This window comes from Schistocerca piceifrons, chromosome 8, assembly GCF_021461385.2.
Source record: "Schistocerca piceifrons isolate TAMUIC-IGC-003096 chromosome 8, iqSchPice1.1, whole genome shotgun sequence".
Classification (NCBI taxonomy): domain Eukaryota; kingdom Metazoa; phylum Arthropoda; class Insecta; order Orthoptera; family Acrididae; genus Schistocerca; species Schistocerca piceifrons.
The window spans coordinates 141,067,759-141,091,600 of record NC_060145.1 but is presented as its reverse complement, the minus strand read 5'-3'; the positions used below and the strand labels follow the sequence as shown (position 1 = coordinate 141,091,600).

The following is a 23,842-nucleotide window of genomic DNA, read 5'->3' as shown; positions in this document are numbered from 1 at the left end:
TGGCAGCTCCCTGCAGAGTGCCGAAGACCAGAGTGGCCGCGCCGCCGTTGTCAGTGGATGACATGCAATTGTCGAACCACGGAGAACACGTTGCTTTGCGATGTGCACCCGCCTCGTAGCAGAAAACGCGAACAGTGGCCCTGTGGCGCAACGGATAACGCGTCTGACTACGGATCAGAAGATTCCAGGTTCGAATCCTGGCAGGGTCGGCATTTTGTTAGTTGCGGGCGCGTAGCTAGGCAGTGCATTCGAATGTCTCCACCTTCGTGGAGTGCAATGTTAATCCTGAGCATCTCGCAGCTGCATCTCGAGACGATCGCGGTAAATATCGCTTCGTGCAAGCGTCAGCGTAGCGTCAGTCGAGCAAAGTCGAGACAAGTCAAGCTGGGAGATGCTACACAGTTAATTAAACGGTAGGCGACGCAGACAACGCTTTTCCAAGTGTCCCATGTCACGCACCGAAGAGCGCGCATCTGTCCGCACAGCAGAGTGGCGCAGTGGAAGCGTGCTGGGCCCATAACCCAGAGGTCCGTGGATCGAAACCACGCTCTGCTAAAATTATTCTTTTTCTTGGGTGCTTCGAGCTCGATCATTAATCCTGGGGTGCGCTGATTCAGCGTCGACGGCAAACCCTGTGAGTTGTGAAACGACGACGTCGTGTGCAGAATACGAGAAACACTTCCTAAGACGCAGACTTTCTTACGATTTTTTAGCAATTACATTCCTTGATCACAACGGTAATGCTTTTTCGGGCCACACGTGCAACCTTCGCGATATAAAAATCGCACCTCCCCGGCGGGGAATCGAACCCCGGTCTCCCGCGTGACAGGCGGGGATACTAACCACTATACTACCGAGGAACACGCAGTCGTTGACTACAGTGCACGCACATTTATGGTCTCTCAGGTACGCGATGCATCTCAAATCTAGCGTCCCGATGCTTCCATAGTCAGCTGCTACGAAATAAAAGTATGCCCCAGGTGAGGCTCGAACTCACAACCCCGGCATTGCTCACGGCTACTGCCTTATAAGTACCGTGCGCTAACCAATTGCGCCACTGGGGCTACAGCACAGTGCTTACAGTTAGCGGTATTCACTTTGATGCCAACCTGTTGTGGCTACAGACCCGTCATACGACCGTCACCTGCGGCCATACTGCGACGTTAGCACCTGTCTACGAATGCTTCATACGATTCTTGTTTTATATGCTACACTTACAAGCATGTCAACCGCTTGTCATCACCGAAAAAATGCAAAAAAACGGCCGCCTTGCATTCCGCTACCTGTCCATCAGCGACGGCAGATCTGTGGCAAGCTCTAAGCTGTGCAGGCGCTCCGTGGCCGAGCAGCAGGAGGAGAGATGCCTTCCTTGGTGGCAGCTCCCTGCAGAGTGCCGAAGACCAGAGTGGCCGCGCCGCCGTTGTCAGTGGATGACATGCAATTGCCGAGCCACGGAGAACACGTTGCTTTGCGATGTGCACCCGCCTCGTAGCAGAAAACGCGAACAGTGGCCCTGTGGCGCAACGGATAACGCGTCTGACTACGGATCAGAAGATTCCAGGTTCGAATCCTGGCAGGGTCGGCATTTTGTTAGTTGCGGGCGCGTAGCTAGGCAGTGCATTCGAATGTCTCCACCTTCGTGGAGTGCAATGTTAATCCTGAGCATCTCGCAGCTGCATCTCGAGACGATCGCGGTAAATATCGCTTCGTGCAAGCGTCAGCGTAGCGTCAGTCGAGCAAAGTCGAGACAAGTCAAGCTGGCAGATGCTACGCAGTTAATTAAACGGTAGGCGACGCAGACAACGCTTTTCCAAGTGTCCCATGTCACGCACCGAAGAGCGCGCATCTGTCCGCACAGCAGAGTGGCGCAGTGGAAGCGTGCTGGGCCCATAACCCAGAGGTCCGTGGATCGAAACCACGCTCTGCTAAAATTATTCTTTTTCTTGGGTGCTTCGAGCTCGATCATTAATCCTGGGGTGCGCTGATTCAGCGTCGACGGCAAACCCTGTGAGTTGTGAAACGACGACGTCGTGTGCAGAATACGAGAAACACTTCCTAAGACGCAGACTTTCTTACGATTTTTTAGCAATTACATTCCTTGATCACAACGGTAATGCTTTTTCGGGCCACATGTGCAACCTTCGCGATATAAAAATCGCACCTCCCCGGCGGGGAATCGAACCCCGGTCTCCCGCGTGACAGGCGGGGATACTAACCACTATACTACCGAGGAACACGCAGTCGTTGACTACAGTGCACGCACATTTATGGTCTCTCAGGTACGTGATGCATCTCAAATCTAGCGTCCCGATGCTTCCATAGTCAGCTGCTACGAAATAAAAGTATGCCCCAGGTGAGGCTCGAACTCACAACCCCGGCATTGCTCACGGCTACTGCCTTATAAGTACCGTGCGCTAACCAATTGCGCCACTGGGGCTACAGCAGAGTGCTTACAGTTAGCGGTATTCACTTTGATGCCAACCTGTTGTGGCTACAGACCCGTCATACGACCGTCACCTGCGGCCATACTGCGACGTTAGCACCTGTCTACGAATGCTTCATACGATTCTTGTTTTATATGCTACACTTACAAGCATGTCAACCGCTTGTCATCACCGAAAAAATGCAAAAAAACGGCCGCCTTGCATTCCGCTACCTGTCCATCAGCGACGGCAGATCTGTGGCAAGCTCTAAGCTGTGCAGGCGCTCCGTGGCCGAGCAGCAGGAGGAGAGATGCCTTCCTTGGTGGCAGCTCCCTGCAGAGTGCCGAAGACCAGAGTGGCCGCGCCGCCGTTGTCAGTGGATGACATGCAATTGCCGAGCCACGGAGAACACGTTGCTTTGCGATGTGCACCCGCCTCGTAGCAGAAAACGCGAACAGTGGCCCTGTGGCGCAACGGATAACGCGTCTGACTACGGATCAGAAGATTCCAGGTTCGAATCCTGGCAGGGTCGGCATTTTGTTAGTTGCGGGCGCGTAGCTAGGCAGTGCATTCGAATGTCTCCACCTTCGTGGAGTGCAATGTTAATCCTGAGCATCTCGCAGCTGCATCTCGAGACGATCGCGGTAAATATCGCTTCGTGCAAGCGTCAGCGTAGCGTCAGTCGAGCAAAGTCGAGACAAGTCAAGCTGGCAGATGCTACGCAGTTAATTAAACGGTAGGCGACGCAGACAACGCTTTTCCAAGTGTCCCATGTCACGCACCGAAGAGCGCGCATCTGTCCGCACAGCAGAGTGGCGCAGTGGAAGCGTGCTGGGCCCATAACCCAGAGGTCCGTGGATCGAAACCACGCTCTGCTAAAATTATTCTTTTTCTTGGGTGCTTCGAGCTCGATCATTAATCCTGGGGTGCGCTGATTCAGCGTCGACGGCAAACCCTGTGAGTTGTGAAACGACGACGTCGTGTGCAGAATACGAGAAACACTTCCTAAGACGCAGACTTTCTTACGATTTTTTAGCAATTACATTCCTTGATCACAACGGTAATGCTTTTTCGGGCCACACGCGCAACCTTCGCGATATAAAAATCGCATCTCCCCGGCGGGGAATCGAACCCCGGTCTCCCGCGTGACAGGCGGGGATACTAACCACTATACTACCGAGGAACACGCAGTCCTTGTCTACAGTGCACGCACATTTATGGTTCTCATGTACGCGATACATCTCAAACCTAGCGTCCCGATGCTTCCATAGTCAGCTGCTACGAAATAAAAGTATGCCCCAGGTGAGGCTCGAACTCACAACCCCGGCATTGCTCACGGCTACTGCCTTATAAGTACCGTGCGCTAACCAATTGCGCCACTGGGGCTACAGCACAGTGCTTACAGTTAGCGGTATTCACTTTGATGCCAACCTGTTGTGGCTACAGACCCGTCATACGACCGTCACCTGCGGCCATACTGCGACGTTAGCACCTGTCTACGAATGCTTCATACGATTCTTGTTTTATATGCTACACTTACAAGCATGTCAACCGCTTGTCATCACCGAAAAAATGCAAAAAAACGGCCGCCTTGCATTCCGCTACCTGTCCATCAGCGACGGCAGATCTGTGGCAAGCTCTAAGCTGTGCAGGCGCTCCGTGGCCGAGCAGCAGGAGGAGAGATGCCTTCCTTGGTGGCAGCTCCCTGCAGAGTGCCGAAGACCAGAGTGGCCGCGCCGCCGTTGTCAGTGGATGACATGCAATTGCCGAGCCACGGAGAACACGTTGCTTTGCGATGTGCACCCGCCTCGTAGCAGAAAACGCGAACAGTGGCCCTGTGGCGCAACGGATAACGCGTCTGACTACGGATCAGAAGATTCCAGGTTCGAATCCTGGCAGGGTCGGCATTTTGTTAGTTGCGGGCGCGTAGCTAGGCAGTGCATTCGAATGTCTCCACCTTCGTGGAGTGCAATGTTAATCCTGAGCATCTCGCAGCTGCATCTCGAGACGATCGCGGTAAATATCGCTTCGTGCAAGCGTCAGCGTAGCGTCAGTCGAGCAAAGTCGAGACAAGTCAAGCTGGCAGATGCTACGCAGTTAATTAAACGGTAGGCGACGCAGACAACGCTTTTCCAAGTGTCCCATGTCACGCACCGAAGAGCGCGCATCTGTCCGCACAGCAGAGTGGCGCAGTGGAAGCGTGCTGGGCCCATAACCCAGAGGTCCGTGGATCGAAACCACGCTCTGCTAAAATTATTCTTTTTCTTGGGTGCTTCGAGCTCGATCATTAATCCTGGGGTGCGCTGATTCAGCGTCGACGGCAAACCCTGTGAGTTGTGAAACGACGACGTCGTGTGCAGAATACGAGAAACACTTCCTAAGACGCAGACTTTCTTACGATTTTTTAGCAATTACATTCCTTGATCACAACGGTAATGCTTTTTCGGGCCACATGTGCAACCTTCGCGATATAAAAATCGCACCTCCCCGGCGGGGAATCGAACCCCGGTCTCCCGCGTGACAGGCGGGGATACTAACCTCTATACTACCGAGGAACACGCAGTCGTTGACTACAGTGCACGCACATTTATGGTCTCTCAGGTACGTGATGCATCTCAAATCTAGCGTCCCGATGCTTCCATAGTCAGCTGCTACGAAATAAAAGTATGCCCCAGGTGAGGCTCGAACTCACAACCCCGGCATTGCTCACGGCTACTGCCTTATAAGTACCGTGCGCTAACCAATTGCGCCACTGGGGCTACAGCACAGTGCTTACAGTTAGCGGTATTCACTTTGATGCCAACCTGTTGTGGCTACAGACCCGTCATACGACCGTCACCTGCGGCCATACTGCGACGTTAGCACCTGTCTACGAATGCTTCATACGATTCTTGTTTTATATGCTACACTTACAAGCATGTCAACCGCTTGTCATCACCGAAAAAATGCAAAAAAACGGCCGCCTTGCATTCCGCTACCTGTCCATCAGCGACGGCAGATCTGTGGCAAGCTCTAAGCTGTGCAGGCGCTCCGTGGCCGAGCAGCAGGAGGAGAGATGCCTTCCTTGGTGGCAGCTCCCTGCAGAGTGCCGAAGACCAGAGGGGCCGCGCCGCCGTTGTCAGTGGATGACATGCAATTGCCGAGCCACGGAGAACACGTTGCTTTGCGATGTGCACCCGCCTCGTAGCAGAAAACGCGAACAGTGGCCCTGTGGCGCAACGGATAACGCGTCTGACTACGGATCAGAAGATTCCAGGTTCGAATCCTGGCAGGGTCGGCATTTTGTTAGTTGCGGGCGCGTAGCTAGGCAGTGCATTCGAATGTCTCCACCTTCGTGGAGTGCAATGTTAATCCTGAGCATCTCGCAGCTGCATCTCGAGACGATCGCGGTAAATATCGCTTCGTGCAAGCGTCAGCGTAGCGTCAGTCGAGCAAAGTCGAGACAAGTCAAGCTGGCAGATGCTACGCAGTTAATTAAACGGTAGGCGACGCAGACAACGCTTTTCCAAGTGTCCCATGTCACGCACCGAAGAGCGCGCATCTGTCCGCACAGCAGAGTGGCGCAGTGGAAGCGTGCTGGGCCCATAACCCAGAGGTCCGTGGATCGAAACCACGCTCTGCTAAAATTATTCTTTTTCTTGGGTGCTTCGAGCTCGATCATTAATCCTGGGGTGCGCTGATTCAGCGTCGACGGCAAACCCTGTGAGTTGTGAAACGACGACGTCGTGTGCAGAATACGAGAAACACTTCCTAAGACGCAGACTTTCTTACGATTTTTTAGCAATTACATTCCTTGATCACAACGGTAATGCTTTTTCGGGCCACATGTGCAACCTTCGCGATATAAAAATCGCACCTCCCCGGCGGGGAATCGAACCCCGGTCTCCCGCGTGACAGGCGGGGATACTAACCACTATACTACCGAGGAACACGCAGTCGTTGACTACAGTGCACGCACATTTATGGTCTCTCAGGTACGTGATGCATCTCAAATCTAGCGTCCCGATGCTTCCATAGTCAGCTGCTACGAAATAAAAGTATGCCCCAGGTGAGGCTCGAACTCACAACCCCGGCATTGCTCACGGCTACTGCCTTATAAGTACCGTGCGCTAACCAATTGCGCCACTGGGGCTACAGCACAGTGCTTACAGTTAGCGGTATTCACTTTGATGCCAACCTGTTGTGGCTACAGACCCGTCATACGACCGTCACCTGCGGCCATACTGCGACGTTAGCACCTGTCTACGAATGCTTCATACGATTCTTGTTTTATATGCTACACTTACAAGCATGTCAACCGCTTGTCATCACCGAAAAAATGCAAAAAAACGGCCGCCTTGCATTCCGCTACCTGTCCATCAGCGACGGCAGATCTGTGGCAAGCTCTAAGCTGTGCAGGCGCTCCGTGGCCGAGCAGCAGGAGGAGAGATGCCTTCCTTGGTGGCAGCTCCCTGCAGAGTGCCGAAGACCAGAGTGGCCGCGCCGCCGTTGTCAGTGGATGACATGCAATTGTCGAGCCACGGAGAACACGTTGCTTTGCGATGTGCACCCGCCTCGTAGCAGAAAACGCGAACAGTGGCCCTGTGGCGCAACGGATAACGCGTCTGACTACGGATCAGAAGATTCCAGGTTCGAATCCTGGCAGGGTCGGCATTTTGTTAGTTGCGGGCGCGTAGCTAGGCAGTGCATTCGAATGTCTCCACCTTCGTGGAGTGCAATGTTAATCCTGAGCATCTCGCAGCTGCATCTCGAGACGATCGCGGTAAATATCGCTTCGTGCAAGCGTCAGCGTAGCGTCAGTCGAGCAAAGTCGAGACAAGTCAAGCTGGCAGATGCTACGCAGTTAATTAAACGGTAGGCGACGCAGACAACGCTTTTCCAAGTGTCCCATGTCACGCACCGAAGAGCGCGCATCTGTCCGCACAGCAGAGTGGCGCAGTGGAAGCGTGCTGGGCCCATAACCCAGAGGTCCGTGGATCGAAACCACGCTCTGCTAAAATTATTCTTTTTCTTGGGTGCTTCGAGCTCGATCATTAATCCTGGGGTGCGCTGATTCAGCGTCGACGGCAAACCCTGTGAGTTGTGAAACGACGACGTCGTGTGCAGAATACGAGAAACACTTCCTAAGACGCAGACTTTCTTACGATTTTTTAGCAATTACATTCCTTGATCACAACGGTAATGCTTTTTCGGGCCACATGTGCAACCTTCGCGATATAAAAATCGCACCTCCCCGGCGGGGAATCGAACCCCGGTCTCCCGCGTGACAGGCGGGGATACTAACCACTATACTACCGAGGAACACGCAGTCGTTGACTACAGTGCACGCACATTTATGGTCTCTCAGGTACGTGATGCATCTCAAATCTAGCGTCCCGATGCTTCCATAGTCAGCTGCTACGAAATAAAAGTATGCCCCAGGTGAGGCTCGAACTCACAACCCCGGCATTGCTCACGGCTACTGCCTTATAAGTACCGTGCGCTAACCAATTGCGCCACTGGGGCTACAGCACAGTGCTTACAGTTAGCGGTATTCACTTTGATGCCAACCTGTTGTGGCTACAGACCCGTCATACGACCGTCACCTGCGGCCATACTACGACTTTAGCACCTGTCTACGAATGCTTCGTACGATTCTTGTTTTATATGCTACACTTACAAGCATGTCAACCGCTTGTCATCAGCGAAAAAATGCAAAAAAACGGGCGCCTTGCATTCCGCTACCTGTCCAACAGCGACGGCAGATGTGTGGCAAGCTCTAAGCTGTGCAGGCGCTCCGTGGCCGAGCAGCAGGAGGAGAGATGCCTTCCTTGGTGGCAGCTCCCTGCAGAGTGCGGAAGACCAGAGTGGCCGCGCCGCCGTTGTCAGTGGATGACATGCAATTGCCGAGCCACGGAGAACACGTTGCTTTGCGATGTGCACCCGCCTCGTAGCAGAAAACGCGAACAGTGGCCCTGTGGCGCAACGGATAACGCGTCTGACTACGCATCAGAAGATTCCAGGTTCGAATCCTGGCAGGGTCGGCATTTTGTTAGTTGCGGGCGCGTAGCTAGGCAGTGCATTCGAATGTCTCCACCTTCGTGGAGTGCAATGTTAATCCTGAGCATCTCGCAGCTGCATCTCGAGACGATCGCGGTAAATATCGCTTCGTGCAAGCGTCAGCGTAGCGTCAGTCGAGCAAAGTCGAGACAAGTCAAGCTGGCAGATGCTACACAGTTAATTAAACGGTAGGCGACGCAGACAACGCTTTTCCAAGTGTCCGATGTCACGCACCGAAGAGCGCGCTTCTCTCGGCACAGCAGAGTGGCGCAGTGGAAGCGTGCTGGGCCCATAACCCAGAGGTCCGTGGATCGAAACCACGCTCTGCTAAAATTATTCTTTTTCTTGGGTGCTTCGAGCTCGATCATTAATCCTGGGGTGCGCTGATTCAGCGTCGACGGCAAACCCTGTGAGTTGTGAAACGACGACGTCGTGTGCAGAATACGAGAAACACTTCCTAAGACGCAGACTTTCTTACGATTTTTTAGCAATTACATTCCTTGATCACAACGGTAATGCTTTTTCGGGCCACATGTGCAACCTTCGCGATATAAAAATCGCACCTCCCCGGCGGGGAATCGAACCCCGGTCTCCCGCGTGACAGGCGGGGATACTAACCACTATACTACCGAGGAACACGCAGTCGTTGACTACAGTGCACGCACATTTATGGTCTCTCAGGTACGTGATGCATCTCAAATCTAGCGTCCCGATGCTTCCATAGTCAGCTGCTACGAAATAAAAGTATGCCCCAGGTGAGGCTCGAACTCACAACCCCGGCATTGCTCACGGCTACTGCCTTATAAGTACCGTGCGCTAACCAATTGCGCCACTGGGGCTACAGCACAGTGCTTACAGTTAGCGGTATTCACTTTGATGCCAACCTGTTGTGGCTACAGACCCGTCATACGACCGTCACCTGCGGCCATACTGCGACGTTAGCACCTGTCTACGAATGCTTCATACGATTCTTGTTTTATATGCTACACTTACAAGCATGTCAACCGCTTGTCATCACCGAAAAAATGCAAAAAAACGGCCGCCTTGCATTCCGCTACCTGTCCATCAGCGACGGCAGATCTGTGGCAAGCTCTAAGCTGTGCAGGCGCTCCGTGGCCGAGCAGCAGGAGGAGAGATGCCTTCCTTGGTGGCAGCTCCCTGCAGAGTGCCGAAGACCAGAGTGGCCGCGCCGCCGTTGTCAGTGGATGACATGCAATTGTCGAGCCACGGAGAACACGTTGCTTTGCGATGTGCACCCGCCTCGTAGCAGAAAACGCGAACAGTGGCCCTGTGGCGCAACGGATAACGCGTCTGACTACGGATCAGAAGATTCCAGGTTCGAATCCTGGCAGGGTCGGCATTTTGTTAGTTGCGGGCGCGTAGCTAGGCAGTGCATTCGAATGTCTCCACCTTCGTGGAGTGCAATGTTAATCCTGAGCATCTCGCAGCTGCATCTCGAGACGATCGCGGTAAATATCGCTTCGTGCAAGCGTCAGCGTAGCGTCAGTCGAGCAAAGTCGAGACAAGTCAAGCTGGCAGATGCTACGCAGTTAATTAAACGGTAGGCGACGCAGACAACGCTTTTCCAAGTGTCCCATGTCACGCACCGAAGAGCGCGCATCTGTCCGCACAGCAGAGTGGCGCAGTGGAAGCGTGCTGGGCCCATAACCCAGAGGTCCGTGGATCGAAACCACGCTCTGCTAAAATTATTCTTTTTCTTGGGTGCTTCGAGCTCGATCATTAATCCTGGGGTGCGCTGATTCAGCGTCGACGGCAAACCCTGTGAGTTGTGAAACGACGACGTCGTGTGCAGAATACGAGAAACACTTCCTAAGACGCAGACTTTCTTACGATTTTTTAGCAATTACATTCCTTGATCACAACGGTAATGCTTTTTCGGGCCACATGTGCAACCTTCGCGATATAAAAATCGCACCTACCCGGCGGGGAATCGAACCCCGGTCTCCCGCGTGACAGGCGGGGATACTAACCACTATACTACCGAGGAACACGCAGTCGTTGACTACAGTGCACGCACATTTATGGTCTCTCAGGTACGTGATGCATCTCAAATCTAGCGTCCCGATGCTTCCATAGTCAGCTGCTACGAAATAAAAGTATGCCCCAGGTGAGGCTCGAACTCACAACCCCGGCATTGCTCACGGCTACTGCCTTATAAGTACCGTGCGCTAACCAATTGCGCCACTGGGGCTACAGCAGAGTGCTTACAGTTAGCGGTATTCACTTTGATGCCAACCTGTTGTGGCTACAGACCCGTCATACGACCGTCACCTGCGGCCATACTACGACTTTAGCACCTGTCTACGAATGCTTCGTACGATTCTTGTTTTATATGCTACACTTACAAGCATGTCAACCGCTTGTCATCAGCGAAAAAATGCAAAAAAACGGGCGCCTTGCATTCCGCTACCTGTCCAACAGCGACGGCAGATGTGTGGCAAGCTCTAAGCTGTGCAGGCGCTCCGTGGCCGAGCAGCAGGAGGAGAGATGCCTTCCTTGGTGGCAGCTCCCTGCAGAGTGCGGAAGACCAGAGTGGCCGCGCCGCCGTTGTCAGTGGATGACATGCAATTGCCGAGCCACGGAGAACACGTTGCTTTGCGATGTGCACCCGCCTCGTAGCAGAAAACGCGAACAGTGGCCCTGTGGCGCAACGGATAACGCGTCTGACTACGCATCAGAAGATTCCAGGTTCGAATCCTGGCAGGGTCGGCATTTTGTTAGTTGCGGGCGCGTAGCTAGGCAGTGCATTCGAATGTCTCCACCTTCGTGGAGTGCAATGTTAATCCTGAGCATCTCGCAGCTGCATCTCGAGACGATCGCGGTAAATATCGCTTCGTGCAAGCGTCAGCGTAGCGTCAGTCGAGCAAAGTCGAGACAAGTCAAGCTGGGAGATGCTACACAGTTAATTAAACGGTAGGCGACGCAGACAACGCTTTTCCAAGTGTCCGATGTCACGCACCGAAGAGCGCGCTTCTCTCGGCACAGCAGAGTGGCGCAGTGGAAGCGTGCTGGGCCCATAACCCAGAGGTCCGTGGATCGAAACCACGCTCTGCTAAAATTATTCTTTTTCTTGGGTGCTTCGAGCTCGATCATTAATCCTGGGGTGCGCTGATTCAGCGTCGACGGCAAACCCTGTGAGTTGTGAAACGACGACGTCGTGTGCAGAATACGAGAAACACTTCCTAAGACGCAGACTTTCTTACGATTTTTTAGCAATTACATTCCTTGATCACAACGGTAATGCTTTTTCGGGCCACATGTGCAACCTTCGCGATATAAAAATCGCACCTCCCCGGCGGGGAATCGAACCCCGGTCTCCCGCGTGACAGGCGGGGATACTAACCACTATACTACCGAGGAACACGCAGTCGTTGACTACAGTGCACGCACATTTATGGTCTCTCAGGTACGTGATGCATCTCAAATCTAGCGTCCCGATGCTTCCATAGTCAGCTGCTACGAAATAAAAGTATGCCCCAGGTGAGGCTCGAACTCACAACCCCGGCATTGCTCACGGCTACTGCCTTATAAGTACCGTGCGCTAACCAATTGCGCCACTGGGGCTACAGCACAGTGCTTACAGTTAGCGGTATTCACTTTGATGCCAACCTGTTGTGGCTACAGACCCGTCATACGACCGTCACCTGCGGCCATACTGCGACGTTAGCACCTGTCTACGAATGCTTCATACGATTCTTGTTTTATATGCTACACTTACAAGCATGTCAACCGCTTGTCATCACCGAAAAAATGCAAAAAAACGGCCGCCTTGCATTCCGCTACCTGTCCATCAGCGACGGCAGATCTGTGGCAAGCTCTAAGCTGTGCAGGCGCTCCGTGGCCGAGCAGCAGGAGGAGAGATGCCTTCCTTGGTGGCAGCTCCCTGCAGAGTGCCGAAGACCAGAGTGGCCGCGCCGCCGTTGTCAGTGGATGACATGCAATTGTCGAGCCACGGAGAACACGTTGCTTTGCGATGTGCACCCGCCTCGTAGCAGAAAACGCGAACAGTGGCCCTGTGGCGCAACGGATAACGCGTCTGACTACGGATCAGAAGATTCCAGGTTCGAATCCTGGCAGGGTCGGCATTTTGTTAGTTGCGGGCGCGTAGCTAGGCAGTGCATTCGAATGTCTCCACCTTCGTGGAGTGCAATGTTAATCCTGAGCATCTCGCAGCTGCATCTCGAGACGATCGCGGTAAATATCGCTTCGTGCAAGCGTCAGCGTAGCGTCAGTCGAGCAAAGTCGAGACAAGTCAAGCTGGCAGATGCTACGCAGTTAATTAAACGGTAGGCGACGCAGACAACGCTTTTCCAAGTGTCCCATGTCACGCACCGAAGAGCGCGCATCTGTCCGCACAGCAGAGTGGCGCAGTGGAAGCGTGCTGGGCCCATAACCCAGAGGTCCGTGGATCGAAACCACGCTCTGCTAAAATTATTCTTTTTCTTGGGTGCTTCGAGCTCGATCATTAATCCTGGGGTGCGCTGATTCAGCGTCGACGGCAAACCCTGTGAGTTGTGAAACGACGACGTCGTGTGCAGAATACGAGAAACACTTCCTAAGACGCAGACTTTCTTACGATTTTTTAGCAATTACATTCCTTGATCACAACGGTAATGCTTTTTCGGGCCACATGTGCAACCTTCGCGATATAAAAATCGCACCTACCCGGCGGGGAATCGAACCCCGGTCTCCCGCGTGACAGGCGGGGATACTAACCACTATACTACCGAGGAACACGCAGTCGTTGACTACAGTGCACGCACATTTATGGTCTCTCAGGTACGTGATGCATCTCAAATCTAGCGTCCCGATGCTTCCATAGTCAGCTGCTACGAAATAAAAGTATGCCCCAGGTGAGGCTCGAACTCACAACCCCGGCATTGCTCACGGCTACTGCCTTATAAGTACCGTGCGCTAACCAATTGCGCCACTGGGGCTACAGCAGAGTGCTTACAGTTAGCGGTATTCACTTTGATGCCAACCTGTTGTGGCTACAGACCCGTCATACGACCGTCACCTGCGGCCATACTACGACTTTAGCACCTGTCTACGAATGCTTCGTACGATTCTTGTTTTATATGCTACACTTACAAGCATGTCAACCGCTTGTCATCAGCGAAAAAATGCAAAAAAACGGGCGCCTTGCATTCCGCTACCTGTCCAACAGCGACGGCAGATGTGTGGCAAGCTCTAAGCTGTGCAGGCGCTCCGTGGCCGAGCAGCAGGAGGAGAGATGCCTTCCTTGGTGGCAGCTCCCTGCAGAGTGCGGAAGACCAGAGTGGCCGCGCCGCCGTTGTCAGTGGATGACATGCAATTGCCGAGCCACGGAGAACACGTTGCTTTGCGATGTGCACCCGCCTCGTAGCAGAAAACGCGAACAGTGGCCCTGTGGCGCAACGGATAACGCGTCTGACTACGCATCAGAAGATTCCAGGTTCGAATCCTGGCAGGGTCGGCATTTTGTTAGTTGCGGGCGCGTAGCTAGGCAGTGCATTCGAATGTCTCCACCTTCGTGGAGTGCAATGTTAATCCTGAGCATCTCGCAGCTGCATCTCGAGACGATCGCGGTAAATATCGCTTCGTGCAAGCGTCAGCGTAGCGTCAGTCGAGCAAAGTCGAGACAAGTCAAGCTGGGAGATGCTACACAGTTAATTAAACGGTAGGCGACGCAGACAACGCTTTTCCAAGTGTCCCATGTCACGCACCGAAGAGCGCGCATCTCTCGGCACAGCAGAGTGGCGCAGTGGAAGCGTGCTGGGCCCATAACCCAGAGGTCCGTGGATCGAAACCACGCTCTGCTAAAATTATTCTTTTTCTTGGGTGCTTCGAGCTCGATCATTAATCTTGGGGTGCGCTGATTCAGCGTCGACAGCAAACCCTGTGAGTTGTGAAACGACGACGTCGTGTGCAGAATACGAGAAACACTTCCTAAGACGCAGACTTTCTTACGATTTTTTAGCAATTACATTCCTTGATCACAACGGTAATGCTTTTTCGGGCCACACGTGCAACCTTCGCGATATAAAAATCGCACCTCCCCGGCGGGGAATCGAACCCCGGTCTCCCGCGTGACAGGCGGGGATACTAACCACTATACTACCGAGGAACACGCAGTCGTTGACTACAGTGCACGCACATTTATGGTCTCTCAGGTACGTGATGCATCTCAAATCTAGCGTCCCGATGCTTCCATAGTCAGCTGCTACGAAATAAAAGTATGCCCCAGGTGAGGCTCGAACTCACAACCCCGGCATTGCTCACGGCTACTGCCTTATAAGTACCGTGCGCTAACCAATTGCGCCACTGGGGCTACAGCACAGTGCTTACAGTTAGCGGTATTCACTTTGATGCCAACCTGTTGTGGCTACAGACCCGTCATACGACCGTCACCTGCGGCCATACTGCGACGTTAGCACCTGTCTACGAATGCTTCATACGATTCTTGTTTTATATGCTACACTTACAAGCATGTCAACCGCTTGTCATCACCGAAAAAATGCAAAAAAACGGCCGCCTTGCATTCCGCTACCTGTCCATCAGCGACGGCAGATCTGTGGCAAGCTCTAAGCTGTGCAGGCGCTCCGTGGCCGAGCAGCAGGAGGAGAGATGCCTTCCTTGGTGGCAGCTCCCTGCAGAGTGCCGAAGACCAGAGTGGCCGCGCCGCCGTTGTCAGTGGATGACATGCAATTGTCGAGCCACGGAGAACACGTTGCTTTGCGATGTGCACCCGCCTCGTAGCAGAAAACGCGAACAGTGGCCCTGTGGCGCAACGGATAACGCGTCTGACTACGGATCAGAAGATTCCAGGTTCGAATCCTGGCAGGGTCGGCATTTTGTTAGTTGCGGGCGCGTAGCTAGGCAGTGCATTCGAATGTCTCCACCTTCGTGGAGTGCAATGTTAATCCTGAGCATCTCGCAGCTGCATCTCGAGACGATCGCGGTAAATATCGCTTCGTGCAAGCGTCAGCGTAGCGTCAGTCGAGCAAAGTCGAGACAAGTCAAGCTGGCAGATGCTACGCAGTTAATTAAACGGTAGGCGACGCAGACAACGCTTTTCCAAGTGTCCCATGTCACGCACCGAAGAGCGCGCATCTGTCCGCACAGCAGAGTGGCGCAGTGGAAGCGTGCTGGGCCCATAACCCAGAGGTCCGTGGATCGAAACCACGCTCTGCTAAAATTATTCTTTTTCTTGGGTGCTTCGAGCTCGATCATTAATCCTGGGGTGCGCTGATTCAGCGTCGACGGCAAACCCTGTGAGTTGTGAAACGACGACGTCGTGTGCAGAATACGAGAAACACTTCCTAAGACGCAGACTTTCTTACGATTTTTTAGCAATTACATTCCTTGATCACAACGGTAATGCTTTTTCGGGCCACATGTGCAACCTTCGCGATATAAAAATCGCACCTACCCGGCGGGGAATCGAACCCCGGTCTCCCGCGTGACAGGCGGGGATACTAACCACTATACTACCGAGGAACACGCAGTCGTTGACTACAGTGCACGCACATTTATGGTCTCTCAGGTACGTGATGCATCTCAAATCTAGCGTCCCGATGCTTCCATAGTCAGCTGCTACGAAATAAAAGTATGCCCCAGGTGAGGCTCGAACTCACAACCCCGGCATTGCTCACGGCTACTGCCTTATAAGTACCGTGCGCTAACCAATTGCGCCACTGGGGCTACAGCAGAGTGCTTACAGTTAGCGGTATTCACTTTGATGCCAACCTGTTGTGGCTACAGACCCGTCATACGACCGTCACCTGCGGCCATACTACGACTTTAGCACCTGTCTACGAATGCTTCATACGATTCTTGTTTTATATGCTACACTTACAAGCATGTCAACCGCTTGTCATCAGCGAAAAAATGCAAAAAAACGGGCGCCTTGCATTCCGCTACCTGTCCAACAGCGACGGCAGATGTGTGGCAAGCTCTAAGCTGTGCAGGCGCTCCGTGGCCGAGCAGCAGGAGGAGAGATGCCTTCCTTGGTGGCAGCTCCCTGCAGAGTGCGGAAGACCAGAGTGGCCGCGCCGCCGTTGTCAGTGGATGACATGCAATTGCCGAGCCACGGAGAACACGTTGCTTTGCGATGTGCACCCGCCTCGTAGCAGAAAACGCGAACAGTGGCCCTGTGGCGCAACGGATAACGCGTCTGACTACGCATCAGAAGATTCCAGGTTCGAATCCTGGCAGGGTCGGCATTTTGTTAGTTGCGGGCGCGTAGCTAGGCAGTGCATTCGAATGTCTCCACCTTCGTGGAGTGCAATGTTAATCCTGAGCATCTCGCAGCTGCATCTCGAGACGATCGCGGTAAATATCGCTTCGTGCAAGCGTCAGCGTAGCGTCAGTCGAGCAAAGTCGAGACAAGTCAAGCTGGGAGATGCTACACAGTTAATTAAACGGTAGGCGACGCAGACAACGCTTTTCCAAGTGTCCCATGTCACGCACCGAAGAGCGCGCATCTCTCGGCACAGCAGAGTGGCGCAGTGGAAGCGTGCTGGGCCCATAACCCAGAGGTCCGTGGATCGAAACCACGCTCTGCTAAAATTATTCTTTTTCTTGGGTGCTTCGAGCTCGATCATTAATCTTGGGGTGCGCTGATTCAGCGTCGACAGCAAACCCTGTGAGTTGTGAAACGACGACGTCGTGTGCAGAATACGAGAAACACTTCCTAAGACGCAGACTTTCTTACGATTTTTTAGCAATTACATTCCTTGATCACAACGGTAATGCTTTTTCGGGCCACACGTGCAACCTTCGCGATATAAAAATCGCACCTCCCCGGCGGGGAATCGAACCCCGGTCTCCCGCGTGACAGGCGGGGATACTAACCACTATACTACCGAGGAACACGCAGTCGTTGACTACAGTGCACGCACATTTATGGTCTCTCAGGTACGTGATGCATCTCAAATCTAGCGTCCCGATGCTTCCATAGTCAGCTGCTACGAAATAAAAGTATGCCCCAGGTGAGGCTCGAACTCACAACCCCGGCATTGCTCACGGCTACTGCCTTATAAGTACCGTGCGCTAACCAATTGCGCCACTGGGGCTACAGCAGAGTGCTTACAGTTAGCGGTATTCACTTTGATGCCAACCTGTTGTGGCTACAGACCCGTCATACGACCGTCACCTGCGGCCATACTACGACTTTAGCACCTGTCTACGAATGCTTCATACGATTCTTGTTTTATATGCTACACTTACAAGCATGTCAACCGCTTGTCATCAGCGAAAAAATGCAAAAAAACGGGCGCCTTGCATTCCGCTACCTGTCCAACAGCGACGGCAGATGTGTGGCAAGCTCTAAGCTGTGCAGGCGCTCCGTGGCCGAGCAGCAGGAGGAGAGATGCCTTCCTTGGTGGCAGCTCCCTGCAGAGTGCGGAAGACCAGAGTGGCCGCGCCGCCGTTGTCAGTGGATGACATGCAATTGCCGAGCCACGGAGAACACGTTGCTTTGCGATGTGCACCCGCCTCGTAGCAGAAAACGCGAACAGTGGCCCTGTGGCGCAACGGATAACGCGTCTGACTACGCATCGGAAGATTCCAGGTTCGAATCCTGGCAGGGTCGGCATTTTGTTAGTTGCGGGCGCGTAGCTAGGCAGTGCATTCGAATGTCTCCACCTTCGTGGAGTGCAATGTTAATCCTGAGCATCTCGCAGCTGCATCTCGAGACGATCGCGGTAAATATCGCTTCGTGCAAGCGTCAGCGTAGCGTCAGTCGAGCAAAGTCGAGACAAGTCAAGCTGGCAGATGCTACGCAGTTAATTAAACGGTAGGCGACGCAGACAACGCTTTTCCAAGTGTCCCATGTCACGCACCGAAGAGCGCGCATCTGTCCGCACAGCAGAGTGGCGCAGTGGAAGCGTGCTGGGCCCATAACCCAGAGGTCCGTGGATCGAAACCACGCTCTGCTAAAATTATTCTTTTTCTTGGGTGCTTCGAGCTCGATCATTAATCCTGGGGTGCGCTGATTCAGCGTCGACGGCAAACCCTGTGAGTTGTGAAACGACGACGTCGTGTGCAGAATACGAGAAACACTTCCTAAGACGCAGACTTTCTTACGATTTTTTAGCAATTACATTCCTTGATCACAACGGTAATGCTTTTTCGGGCCACATGTGCAACCTTCGCGATATAAAAATCGCACCTACCCGGCGGGGAATCGAACCCCGGTCTCCCGCGTGACAGGCGGGGATACTAACCACTATACTACCGAGGAACACGCAGTCGTTGACTACAGTGCACGCACATTTATGGTCTCTCAGGTACGTGATGCATCTCAAATCTAGCGTCCCGATGCTTCCATAGTCAGCTGCTACGAAATAAAAGTATGCCCCAGGTGAGGCTCGAACTCACAACCCCGGCATTGCTCACGGCTACTGCCTTATAAGTACCGTGCGCTAACCAATTGCGCCACTGGGGCTACAGCAGAGTGCTTACAGTTAGCGGTATTCACTTTGATGCCAACCTGTTGTGGCTACAGACCCGTCATACGACCGTCACCTGCGGCCATACTACGACTTTAGCACCTGTCTACGAATGCTTCGTACGATTCTTGTTTTATATGCTACACTTACAAGCATGTCAACCGCTTGTCATCAGCGAAAAAATGCAAAAAAACGGGCGCCTTGCATTCCGCTACCTGTCCAACAGCGACGGCAGATGTGTGGCAAGCTCTAAGCTGTGCAGGCGCTCCGTGGCCGAGCAGCAGGAGGAGAGATGCCTTCCTTGGTGGCAGCTCCCTGCAGAGTGCGGAAGACCAGAGTGGCCGCGCCGCCGTTGTCAGTGGATGACATGCAATTGCCGAGCCACGGAGAACACGTTGCTTTGCGATGTGCACCCGCCTCGTAGCAGAAAACGCGAACAGTGGCCCTGTGGCGCAACGGATAACGCGTCTGACTACGCATCAGAAGATTCCAGGTTCGAATCCTGGCAGGGTCGGCATTTTGTTAGTTGCGGGCGCGTAGCTAGGCAGTGCATTCGAATGTCTCCACCTTCGTGGAGTGCAATGTTAATCCTGAGCATCTCGCAGCTGCATCTCGAGACGATCGCGGTAAATATCGCTTCGTGCAAGCGTCAGCGTAGCGTCAGTCGAGCAAAGTCGAGACAAGTCAAGCTGGGAGATGCTACACAGTTAATTAAACGGTAGGCGACGCAGACAACGCTTTTCCAAGTGTCCCATGTCACGCACCGAAGAGCGCGCATCTCTCGGCACAGCAGAGTGGCGCAGTGGAAGCGTGCTGGGCCCATAACCCAGAGGTCCGTGGATCGAAACCACGCTCTGCTAAAATTATTCTTTTTCTTGGGTGCTTCGAGCTCGATCATTAATCTTGGGGTGCGCTGATTCAGCGTCGACAGCAAACCCTGTGAGTTGTGAAACGACGACGTCGTGTGCAGAATACGAGAAACACTTCCTAAGACGCAGACTTTCTTACGATTTTTTAGCAATTACATTCCTTGATCACAACGGTAATGCTTTTTCGGGCCACACGTGCAACCTTCGCGATATAAAAATCGCACCTCCCCGGCGGGGAATCGAACCCCGGTCTCCCGCGTGACAGGCGGGGATACTAACCACTATACTACCGAGGAACACGCAGTCGTTGACTACAGTGCACGCACATTTATGGTCTCTCAGGTACGTGATGCATCTCAAATCTAGCGTCCCGATGCTTCCATAGTCAGCTGCTACGAAATAAAAGTATGCCCCAGGTGAGGCTCGAACTCACAACCCCGGCATTGCTCACGGCTACTGCCTTATAAGTACCGTGCGCTAACCAATTGCGCCACTGGGGCTACAGCAGAGTGCTTACAGTTAGCGGTATTCACTTTGATGCCAACCTGTTGTGGCTACAGACCCGTCATACGACCGTCACCTGCGGCCATACTACGACTTTAGCACCTGTCTACGAATGCTTCATACGATTCTTGTTTTATATGCTACACTTACAAGCATGTCAACCGCTTGTCATCAGCGAAAAAATGCAAAAAAACGGGCGCCTTGCATTCCGCTACCTGTCCAACAGCGACGGCAGATGTGTGGCAAGCTCTAAGCTGTGCAGGCGCTCCGTGGCCGAGCAGCAGGAGGAGAGATGCCTTCCTTGGTGGCAGCTCCCTGCAGAGTGCGGAAGACCAGAGTGGCCGCGCCGCCGTTGTCAGTGGATGACATGCAATTGCCGAGCCACGGAGAACACGTTGCTTTGCGATGTGCACCCGCCTCGTAGCAGAAAACGCGAACAGTGGCCCTGTGGCGCAACGGATAACGCGTCTGACTACGCATCGGAAGATTCCAGGTTCGAATCCTGGCAGGGTCGGCATTTTGTTAGTTGCGGGCGCGTAGCTAGGCAGTGCATTCGAATGTCTCCACCTTCGTGGAGTGCAATGTTAATCCTGAGCATCTCGCAGCTGCATCTCGAGACGATCGCGGTAAATATCGCTTCGTGCAAGCGTCAGCGTAGCGTCAGTCGAGCAAAGTCGAGACAAGTCAAGCTGGGAGATGCTACACAGTTAATTAAACGGTAGGCGACGCAGACAACGCTTTTCCAAGTGTCCCATGTCACGCACCGAAGAGCGCGCTTCTCTCGGCACAGCAGAGTGGCGCAGTGGAAGCGTGCTGGGCCCATAACCCAGAGGTCCGTGGATCGAAACCACGCTCTGCTAAAATTATTCTTTTTCTTGGGTGCTTCGAGCTCGATCATTAATCTTGGGGTGCGCTGATTCAGCGTCGACAGCAAACCCTGTGAGTTGTGAAACGACGACGTCGTGTGCAGAATACGAGAAACACTTCCTAAGACGCAGACTTTCTTACGATTTTTTAGCAATTACATTCCTTGATCACAACGGTAATGCTTTTTCGGGCCACACGTGCAACCTTCGCGATATAAAAATCGCACCTCCCCGGCGGGGGATCGAACCCCGGTCTCCCGCGTGACAGGCGGGGATACTAACCACTATACTACCGAGGAACACGCAGTCGTTGACTACAGTGCACGCACATTTATGGTCTCTCAGGTACGTGATGCATCTCAAATCTAGCGTCCCGATGCTTCCATAGTCAGCTGCTACGAAATAAAAGTATGCCCCAGGTGAGGCTCGAACTCACAACCCCGGCATTGCTCACGGCTACTGCCTTATAAGTACCGTGCGCTAACCAATTGCGCCACTGGGGCTACAGCAGAGTGCTTACAGTTAGCGGTATTCACTTTGATGCCAACCTGTTGTGGCTACAGACCCGTCATACGACCGTCACCTGCGGCCATACTACGACTTTAGCACCTGTCTACGAATGCTTCATACGATTCTTGTTTTATATGCTACACTTACAAGCATGTCAACCGCTTGTCATCAGCGAAAAAATGCAAAAAAACGGGCGCCTTGCATTCCGCTACCTGTCCAACAGCGACGGCAGATGTGTGGCAAGCTCTAAGCTGTGCAGGCGCTCCGTGGCCGAGCAGCAGGAGGAGAGATGCCTTCCTTGGTGGCAGCTCCCTGCAGAGTGCGGAAGACCAGAGTGGCCGCGCCGCCGTTGTCAGTGGATGACATGCAATTGCCGAGCCACGGAGAACACGTTGCTTTGCGATGTGCACCCGCCTCGTAGCAGAAAACGCGAACAGTGGCCCTGTGGCGCAACGGATAACGCGTCTGACTACGCATCGGAAGATTCCAGGTTCGAATCCTGGCAGGGTCGGCATTTTGTTAGTTGCGGGCGCGTAGCTAGGCAGTGCATTCGAATGTCTCCACCTTCGTGGAGTGCAATGTTAATCCTGAGCATCTCGCAGCTGCATCTCGAGACGATCGCGGTAAATATCGCTTCGTGCAAGCGTCAGCGTAGCGTCAGTCGAGCAAAGTCGAGACAAGTCAAGCTGGGAGATGCTACACAGTTAATTAAACGGTAGGCGACGCAGACAACGCTTTTCCAAGTGTCCCATGTCACGCACCGAAGAGCGCGCTTCTCTCGGCACAGCAGAGTGGCGCAGTGGAAGCGTGCTGGGCCCATAACCCAGAGGTCCGTGGATCGAAACCACGCTCTGCTAAAATTATTCTTTTTCTTGGGTGCTTCGAGCTCGATCATTAATCTTGGGGTGCGCTGATTCAGCGTCGACAGCAAACCCTGTGAGTTGTGAAACGACGACGTCGTGTGCAGAATACGAGAAACACTTCCTAAGACGCAGACTTTCTTACGATTTTTTAGCAATTACATTCCTTGATCACAACGGTAATGCTTTTTCGGGCCACACGTGCAACCTTCGCGATATAAAAATCGCACCTCCCCGGCGGGGGATCGAACCCCGGTCTCCCGCGTGACAGGCGGGGATACTAACCACTATACTACCGAGGAACACGCAGTCGTTGACTACAGTGCACGCACATTTATGGTCTCTCAGGTACGTGATGCATCTCAAATCTAGCGTCCCGATGCTTCCATAGTCAGCTGCTACGAAATAAAAGTATGCCCCAGGTGAGGCTCGAACTCACAACCCCGGCATTGCTCACGGCTACTGCCTTATAAGTACCGTGCGCTAACCAATTGCGCCACTGGGGCTACAGCAGAGTGCTTACAGTTAGCGGTATTCACTTTGATGCCAACCTGTTGTGGCTACAGACCCGTCATACGACCGTCACCTGCGGCCATACTACGACTTTAGCACCTGTCTACGAATGCTTCGTACGATTCTTGTTTTATATGCTACACTTACAAGCATGTCAACCGCTTGTCATCAGCGAAAAAATGCAAAAAAACCGGGCGCCTTGCATTCCGCTACCTGTCCAACAGCGACGGCAGATGTGTGGCAAGCTCTAAGCTGTGCAGGCGCTCCGTGGCCGAGCAGCAGGAGGAGAGATGCCTTCCTTGGTGGCAGCTCCCTGCAGAGTGCGGAAGACCAGAGTGGCCGCGCCGCCGTTGTCAGTGGATGACATGCAATTGCCGAGCCACGGAGAACACGTTGCTTTGCGATGTGCACCCGCCTCGTAGCAGAAAACGCGAACAGTGGCCCTGTGGCGCAACGGATAACGCGTCTGACTACGCATCAGAAGATTCCAGGTTCGAATCCTGGCAGGGTCGGCATTTTGTTAGTTGCGGGCGCGTAGCTAGGCAGTGCATTCGAATGTCTCCACCTTCGTGGAGTGCAATGTTAATCCTGAGCATCTCGCAGCTGCATCTCGAGACGATCGCGGTAAATATCGCTTCGTGCAAGCGTCAGCGTAGCGTCAGTCGAGCAAAGTCGAGACAAGTCAAGCTGGCAGATGCTACGCAGTTAATTAAACGGTAGGCGACGCAGACAACGCTTTTCCAAGTGTCCCATGTCACGCACCGAAGAGCGCGCATCTGTCCGCACAGCAGAGTGGCGCAGTGG

The 23,842-nt window shown here is 53.3% G+C and overlaps 52 non-coding genes across 52 annotated transcripts; 18 read left to right on the top strand and 34 right to left on the bottom strand.

Annotated features, from left to right (window-relative positions):
- The first annotated feature begins 136 nt into the window (after positions 1 to 136).
- Positions 137 to 209, top strand: Trnar-acg. The gene has a single exon. It is a non-coding gene; the product is annotated as a tRNA-Arg (tRNA).
- A 579-nt stretch (positions 210 to 788) lies between these two features.
- Positions 789 to 860, bottom strand: Trnad-guc. The gene has a single exon. It is a non-coding gene; the product is annotated as a tRNA-Asp (tRNA).
- Positions 861 to 972: 112 nt separating this feature from the next.
- On the bottom strand, positions 973 to 1,064 carry Trnai-uau. Its single transcript is given in 2 exon segments — positions 973 to 1,008; positions 1,027 to 1,064. It is a non-coding gene; the product is annotated as a tRNA-Ile (tRNA).
- A 445-nt stretch (positions 1,065 to 1,509) lies between these two features.
- Positions 1,510 to 1,582, top strand: Trnar-acg. Its single transcript has one exon. It is a non-coding gene; the product is annotated as a tRNA-Arg (tRNA).
- Positions 1,583 to 2,161: 579 nt separating this feature from the next.
- On the bottom strand, positions 2,162 to 2,233 carry Trnad-guc. Its single transcript has one exon. It is a non-coding gene; the product is annotated as a tRNA-Asp (tRNA).
- A 112-nt stretch (positions 2,234 to 2,345) lies between these two features.
- On the bottom strand, positions 2,346 to 2,437 carry Trnai-uau. The gene is given in 2 exon segments: positions 2,346 to 2,381; positions 2,400 to 2,437. It is a non-coding gene; the product is annotated as a tRNA-Ile (tRNA).
- A 445-nt stretch (positions 2,438 to 2,882) lies between these two features.
- On the top strand, positions 2,883 to 2,955 carry Trnar-acg. The gene has a single exon. It is a non-coding gene; the product is annotated as a tRNA-Arg (tRNA).
- Positions 2,956 to 3,534: 579 nt separating this feature from the next.
- Positions 3,535 to 3,606, bottom strand: Trnad-guc. Its single transcript has one exon. It is a non-coding gene; the product is annotated as a tRNA-Asp (tRNA).
- A 111-nt stretch (positions 3,607 to 3,717) lies between these two features.
- Trnai-uau lies at positions 3,718 to 3,809 on the bottom strand. Its single transcript is given in 2 exon segments — positions 3,718 to 3,753; positions 3,772 to 3,809. It is a non-coding gene; the product is annotated as a tRNA-Ile (tRNA).
- A 445-nt stretch (positions 3,810 to 4,254) lies between these two features.
- On the top strand, positions 4,255 to 4,327 carry Trnar-acg. Its single transcript has one exon. It is a non-coding gene; the product is annotated as a tRNA-Arg (tRNA).
- Positions 4,328 to 4,906: 579 nt separating this feature from the next.
- On the bottom strand, positions 4,907 to 4,978 carry Trnad-guc. Its single transcript has one exon. It is a non-coding gene; the product is annotated as a tRNA-Asp (tRNA).
- Positions 4,979 to 5,090: 112 nt separating this feature from the next.
- Trnai-uau lies at positions 5,091 to 5,182 on the bottom strand. The gene is given in 2 exon segments: positions 5,091 to 5,126; positions 5,145 to 5,182. It is a non-coding gene; the product is annotated as a tRNA-Ile (tRNA).
- Positions 5,183 to 5,627: 445 nt separating this feature from the next.
- On the top strand, positions 5,628 to 5,700 carry Trnar-acg. Its single transcript has one exon. It is a non-coding gene; the product is annotated as a tRNA-Arg (tRNA).
- Positions 5,701 to 6,279: 579 nt separating this feature from the next.
- Trnad-guc lies at positions 6,280 to 6,351 on the bottom strand. The gene has a single exon. It is a non-coding gene; the product is annotated as a tRNA-Asp (tRNA).
- Positions 6,352 to 6,463: 112 nt separating this feature from the next.
- Trnai-uau lies at positions 6,464 to 6,555 on the bottom strand. The gene is given in 2 exon segments: positions 6,464 to 6,499; positions 6,518 to 6,555. It is a non-coding gene; the product is annotated as a tRNA-Ile (tRNA).
- A 445-nt stretch (positions 6,556 to 7,000) lies between these two features.
- Trnar-acg lies at positions 7,001 to 7,073 on the top strand. Its single transcript has one exon. It is a non-coding gene; the product is annotated as a tRNA-Arg (tRNA).
- Positions 7,074 to 7,652: 579 nt separating this feature from the next.
- Trnad-guc lies at positions 7,653 to 7,724 on the bottom strand. Its single transcript has one exon. It is a non-coding gene; the product is annotated as a tRNA-Asp (tRNA).
- A 112-nt stretch (positions 7,725 to 7,836) lies between these two features.
- Trnai-uau lies at positions 7,837 to 7,928 on the bottom strand. The gene is given in 2 exon segments: positions 7,837 to 7,872; positions 7,891 to 7,928. It is a non-coding gene; the product is annotated as a tRNA-Ile (tRNA).
- Positions 7,929 to 8,373: 445 nt separating this feature from the next.
- Positions 8,374 to 8,446, top strand: Trnar-acg. Its single transcript has one exon. It is a non-coding gene; the product is annotated as a tRNA-Arg (tRNA).
- A 579-nt stretch (positions 8,447 to 9,025) lies between these two features.
- Positions 9,026 to 9,097, bottom strand: Trnad-guc. Its single transcript has one exon. It is a non-coding gene; the product is annotated as a tRNA-Asp (tRNA).
- A 112-nt stretch (positions 9,098 to 9,209) lies between these two features.
- Positions 9,210 to 9,301, bottom strand: Trnai-uau. Its single transcript is given in 2 exon segments — positions 9,210 to 9,245; positions 9,264 to 9,301. It is a non-coding gene; the product is annotated as a tRNA-Ile (tRNA).
- A 445-nt stretch (positions 9,302 to 9,746) lies between these two features.
- Positions 9,747 to 9,819, top strand: Trnar-acg. The gene has a single exon. It is a non-coding gene; the product is annotated as a tRNA-Arg (tRNA).
- Positions 9,820 to 10,398: 579 nt separating this feature from the next.
- Trnad-guc lies at positions 10,399 to 10,470 on the bottom strand. Its single transcript has one exon. It is a non-coding gene; the product is annotated as a tRNA-Asp (tRNA).
- A 112-nt stretch (positions 10,471 to 10,582) lies between these two features.
- Trnai-uau lies at positions 10,583 to 10,674 on the bottom strand. The gene is given in 2 exon segments: positions 10,583 to 10,618; positions 10,637 to 10,674. It is a non-coding gene; the product is annotated as a tRNA-Ile (tRNA).
- A 445-nt stretch (positions 10,675 to 11,119) lies between these two features.
- On the top strand, positions 11,120 to 11,192 carry Trnar-acg. Its single transcript has one exon. It is a non-coding gene; the product is annotated as a tRNA-Arg (tRNA).
- A 579-nt stretch (positions 11,193 to 11,771) lies between these two features.
- On the bottom strand, positions 11,772 to 11,843 carry Trnad-guc. The gene has a single exon. It is a non-coding gene; the product is annotated as a tRNA-Asp (tRNA).
- A 112-nt stretch (positions 11,844 to 11,955) lies between these two features.
- On the bottom strand, positions 11,956 to 12,047 carry Trnai-uau. The gene is given in 2 exon segments: positions 11,956 to 11,991; positions 12,010 to 12,047. It is a non-coding gene; the product is annotated as a tRNA-Ile (tRNA).
- Positions 12,048 to 12,492: 445 nt separating this feature from the next.
- Positions 12,493 to 12,565, top strand: Trnar-acg. The gene has a single exon. It is a non-coding gene; the product is annotated as a tRNA-Arg (tRNA).
- A 579-nt stretch (positions 12,566 to 13,144) lies between these two features.
- Trnad-guc lies at positions 13,145 to 13,216 on the bottom strand. The gene has a single exon. It is a non-coding gene; the product is annotated as a tRNA-Asp (tRNA).
- Positions 13,217 to 13,328: 112 nt separating this feature from the next.
- Positions 13,329 to 13,420, bottom strand: Trnai-uau. Its single transcript is given in 2 exon segments — positions 13,329 to 13,364; positions 13,383 to 13,420. It is a non-coding gene; the product is annotated as a tRNA-Ile (tRNA).
- Positions 13,421 to 13,865: 445 nt separating this feature from the next.
- Trnar-acg lies at positions 13,866 to 13,938 on the top strand. The gene has a single exon. It is a non-coding gene; the product is annotated as a tRNA-Arg (tRNA).
- Positions 13,939 to 14,517: 579 nt separating this feature from the next.
- On the bottom strand, positions 14,518 to 14,589 carry Trnad-guc. Its single transcript has one exon. It is a non-coding gene; the product is annotated as a tRNA-Asp (tRNA).
- A 112-nt stretch (positions 14,590 to 14,701) lies between these two features.
- Trnai-uau lies at positions 14,702 to 14,793 on the bottom strand. The gene is given in 2 exon segments: positions 14,702 to 14,737; positions 14,756 to 14,793. It is a non-coding gene; the product is annotated as a tRNA-Ile (tRNA).
- A 445-nt stretch (positions 14,794 to 15,238) lies between these two features.
- Trnar-acg lies at positions 15,239 to 15,311 on the top strand. Its single transcript has one exon. It is a non-coding gene; the product is annotated as a tRNA-Arg (tRNA).
- A 579-nt stretch (positions 15,312 to 15,890) lies between these two features.
- Trnad-guc lies at positions 15,891 to 15,962 on the bottom strand. Its single transcript has one exon. It is a non-coding gene; the product is annotated as a tRNA-Asp (tRNA).
- A 112-nt stretch (positions 15,963 to 16,074) lies between these two features.
- Positions 16,075 to 16,166, bottom strand: Trnai-uau. The gene is given in 2 exon segments: positions 16,075 to 16,110; positions 16,129 to 16,166. It is a non-coding gene; the product is annotated as a tRNA-Ile (tRNA).
- A 445-nt stretch (positions 16,167 to 16,611) lies between these two features.
- Positions 16,612 to 16,684, top strand: Trnar-acg. The gene has a single exon. It is a non-coding gene; the product is annotated as a tRNA-Arg (tRNA).
- A 579-nt stretch (positions 16,685 to 17,263) lies between these two features.
- On the bottom strand, positions 17,264 to 17,335 carry Trnad-guc. The gene has a single exon. It is a non-coding gene; the product is annotated as a tRNA-Asp (tRNA).
- Positions 17,336 to 17,447: 112 nt separating this feature from the next.
- Positions 17,448 to 17,539, bottom strand: Trnai-uau. Its single transcript is given in 2 exon segments — positions 17,448 to 17,483; positions 17,502 to 17,539. It is a non-coding gene; the product is annotated as a tRNA-Ile (tRNA).
- Positions 17,540 to 17,984: 445 nt separating this feature from the next.
- Positions 17,985 to 18,057, top strand: Trnar-acg. The gene has a single exon. It is a non-coding gene; the product is annotated as a tRNA-Arg (tRNA).
- A 579-nt stretch (positions 18,058 to 18,636) lies between these two features.
- On the bottom strand, positions 18,637 to 18,708 carry Trnad-guc. Its single transcript has one exon. It is a non-coding gene; the product is annotated as a tRNA-Asp (tRNA).
- Positions 18,709 to 18,820: 112 nt separating this feature from the next.
- Trnai-uau lies at positions 18,821 to 18,912 on the bottom strand. Its single transcript is given in 2 exon segments — positions 18,821 to 18,856; positions 18,875 to 18,912. It is a non-coding gene; the product is annotated as a tRNA-Ile (tRNA).
- A 445-nt stretch (positions 18,913 to 19,357) lies between these two features.
- Positions 19,358 to 19,430, top strand: Trnar-acg. The gene has a single exon. It is a non-coding gene; the product is annotated as a tRNA-Arg (tRNA).
- Positions 19,431 to 20,009: 579 nt separating this feature from the next.
- Positions 20,010 to 20,081, bottom strand: Trnad-guc. Its single transcript has one exon. It is a non-coding gene; the product is annotated as a tRNA-Asp (tRNA).
- A 112-nt stretch (positions 20,082 to 20,193) lies between these two features.
- Trnai-uau lies at positions 20,194 to 20,285 on the bottom strand. The gene is given in 2 exon segments: positions 20,194 to 20,229; positions 20,248 to 20,285. It is a non-coding gene; the product is annotated as a tRNA-Ile (tRNA).
- Positions 20,286 to 20,730: 445 nt separating this feature from the next.
- Positions 20,731 to 20,803, top strand: Trnar-acg. The gene has a single exon. It is a non-coding gene; the product is annotated as a tRNA-Arg (tRNA).
- Positions 20,804 to 21,382: 579 nt separating this feature from the next.
- Positions 21,383 to 21,454, bottom strand: Trnad-guc. Its single transcript has one exon. It is a non-coding gene; the product is annotated as a tRNA-Asp (tRNA).
- Positions 21,455 to 21,566: 112 nt separating this feature from the next.
- Trnai-uau lies at positions 21,567 to 21,658 on the bottom strand. The gene is given in 2 exon segments: positions 21,567 to 21,602; positions 21,621 to 21,658. It is a non-coding gene; the product is annotated as a tRNA-Ile (tRNA).
- Positions 21,659 to 22,103: 445 nt separating this feature from the next.
- Trnar-acg lies at positions 22,104 to 22,176 on the top strand. The gene has a single exon. It is a non-coding gene; the product is annotated as a tRNA-Arg (tRNA).
- A 579-nt stretch (positions 22,177 to 22,755) lies between these two features.
- On the bottom strand, positions 22,756 to 22,827 carry Trnad-guc. Its single transcript has one exon. It is a non-coding gene; the product is annotated as a tRNA-Asp (tRNA).
- Positions 22,828 to 22,939: 112 nt separating this feature from the next.
- Trnai-uau lies at positions 22,940 to 23,031 on the bottom strand. Its single transcript is given in 2 exon segments — positions 22,940 to 22,975; positions 22,994 to 23,031. It is a non-coding gene; the product is annotated as a tRNA-Ile (tRNA).
- Positions 23,032 to 23,477: 446 nt separating this feature from the next.
- On the top strand, positions 23,478 to 23,550 carry Trnar-acg. Its single transcript has one exon. It is a non-coding gene; the product is annotated as a tRNA-Arg (tRNA).
- The last annotated feature ends 292 nt before the right edge of the window (positions 23,551 to 23,842 follow it).